Consider the following 2,662-nt stretch of genomic DNA (forward strand, 5'->3'; position numbering starts at 1 on the left):
ATATATATATATATATATATATATATATATATATATATATATACATATATTTAATACAGTATAATATACATAATATAATTACGTGTGTGTTTGTGTGTGAACGTGAATGTATGTATATATATATCATTTTTCTTCTGAGCGTCTAAGCACACAAAAATGTAATTTGAGCACATTGACAAATGTGTATATGCTTATGACTGCATGTGTATAAGTGTGTGTGTGGCCTGTCTGCGTGAGTAAGTGCGCGTATACATATATACTACATATACTCTCTCTCCATACACACTCACACACACATTTATACACACACACGCACACACATACACACACACACGCGTACTGAGCTTTGTCTGACTTTTGTTAAATATAAATATGTGTATGTAAAGCTAAATAGATATATAAGCATACTCACACACACACACACACACACAGAGAGAGGACACACGCATACATACACACACTCACACGCACTCACATAGATAGTGCCCGAACAAACGCACGTGGCACGAAACTGACAAGATCATCAATTCATTCTAAAGATATATATAAATTCTACCTCATATAATAATAATAATAATAATAATAATAATAATAATAATAATAATAATAATAATACTTTCTACTACAGACACAAGGCCTAAAATGTTTGAGGGAAGGGGCTAAATCGATTACATGGACGCCAGTGCTCAGCTGGTACTTATTTCGTGGACCCCGAAACGGTGGAAGGTAAAGTCGATCTCGGAGGAATTTGAACTCAGAATGTAAAGACGGACGAAATACCGCAAAGCATTTTGTTCGACATGCTAACGGATGATAATAATAATAATGATAATAAAAATAATGACTTGGCGGGGGTGCACAAGGGCCCAAGACATGGAGGAGTAGTGTTGGCAACTTTCGAGAACCATGGAACTTTAATGATAGCATCCTGTGAGCTAACAACCGGCGCGGGTAGTTTATTCCATGCTTCATTTCATTATAAGAAAAACATATATACATACAGATATGTATCACTTATTTTCCCGGTAACTTAGCGGATCGACAAAAGTTTCCGATAGAATGAGTACCACGCTTCAGAAAAGAAGTAAGTTCTGGGGTCGAAAACACACACACGCATATATATATATATATATAATATTATATTATATTTTATTATATTATATTATACTGTATTATATATTATGTTATATATACATGGTATGTGTATATATGTCTGTGTAATAATGCTTGTTCTGATGTAAAGTTATATTTAAAAAATAGACAATTAAACACTGAATTGCAGGATTGCTCACTTCTTTTCAGTAGAGTACCGTACTCATTTATTTTTACAACGAAATTGTTTGACAGTGACTTCGAAGTTAACTTTTTACGCACACACACACACACACACACACACACATACATACACACATATATACATGCATAATATTATGTATACATACATATATATATATTTATATTGTGTGTGTGTGTGTGTGTGTGTGTGTGTGTGTGTGTGTGTGTGTGTGTGTGTGTGTGTGTGTGTGTGTGTGTGTGTGTGTGTGTGTGTGTGTGTATACCCACCCGTCGACACACATACTCACATCTGTATGTGTGCGTGTGTATGTATAAGGAATGGCATAACATCTAAAGAGAGCCCGTAAGAATACACATGTACTCACATAGTCACAAATACATACTGTCAGTCAGACAGACAGACAGACAGACAGATAGACAGACAGATAGATAGATAGATAGATAGATAGATAGATAGATAGATAGATAGATAGATAGATAGATAGATAGCGCATCAGACAAACTTATTGAAAATAACAATCCGATACTAACCTTAATTCTACCAATACACTTAACACACACACACACACACACACACACACACACACACACACACACACACACACACACACACACACACACACACACACACACACACACACACACACACACACACACACATAAGTGGGATGAGTGTAAAGCCGCTTCATTGGCGATTGATTTGCCAGATGTAACAGCCAATTCTTCCTCAAGGACTTATCATATAATGAAGCTATAGATATACTCCATGTGTGAAAAAAAAGACAGGATAGTTGCGGCTGGAGCGACTTACATCATAATTAGCTCTGTGTTCCTTTGAGAACACCAGTTAAACCAAAAACAAGAAAAACAACAGTAACAACAACGTCAACATCGTTCATTATTATAGTATACAAGCATAATGAGGAAAAGTACACTAGCAGAAGAAAACATTAAGAGCAGACGATAAATAGTGACTTACCTCTCAGATCCAAGCGACACCAGCCCTAAGCTGAAGCTAATAGTTGCTGGGATGGATAATTAAATTGTCTTGCAGATAAACTGTAGGTGCTATCGTAGATTGGATCATGTGACACACGCCCCGTAATACAACTAAGCGTGGGTTCGCTCCCACCTTCTGATAAATTCGTTACTTTAACGCTGGGATGTTGTTGTCATCAATTTATTATCGAATGTAAGGCGTTCCCAGTGTTTACTAGCATATGAATATGTTTTTCTTTTGATCGACTTTTTTATGACTATAGTATGTATACATACATATGTACACACACACACACACACACACACACACATATCATCATATGTATATGCATAAAATAGCTATATTATATATATATATATATATATA

The 2,662-nt window shown here is 35.4% G+C and overlaps 1 protein-coding gene across 1 annotated transcript in view; it reads right to left on the reverse strand.

Annotated features, from left to right (window-relative positions):
- The window catches only part of LOC106878236 (probable insulin-like peptide 7), a 67,225-nt gene extending 64,755 nt beyond the window's left edge, over positions 1 to 2,470 (reverse strand). The window contains exon 1 of the mRNA XM_052965942.1: positions 2,276 to 2,470. The gene's annotated coding sequence lies outside the window, so the exon portion shown is untranslated. The remainder of the gene's footprint in view (positions 1 to 2,275) is intronic.
- Positions 2,471 to 2,662: the final 192 nt, after the last annotated feature.

The sequence above is a fragment of the Octopus bimaculoides genome, chromosome 2, assembly GCF_001194135.2.
Source record: "Octopus bimaculoides isolate UCB-OBI-ISO-001 chromosome 2, ASM119413v2, whole genome shotgun sequence".
Taxonomy (NCBI): Eukaryota; Metazoa; Mollusca; class Cephalopoda; order Octopoda; family Octopodidae; genus Octopus; species Octopus bimaculoides.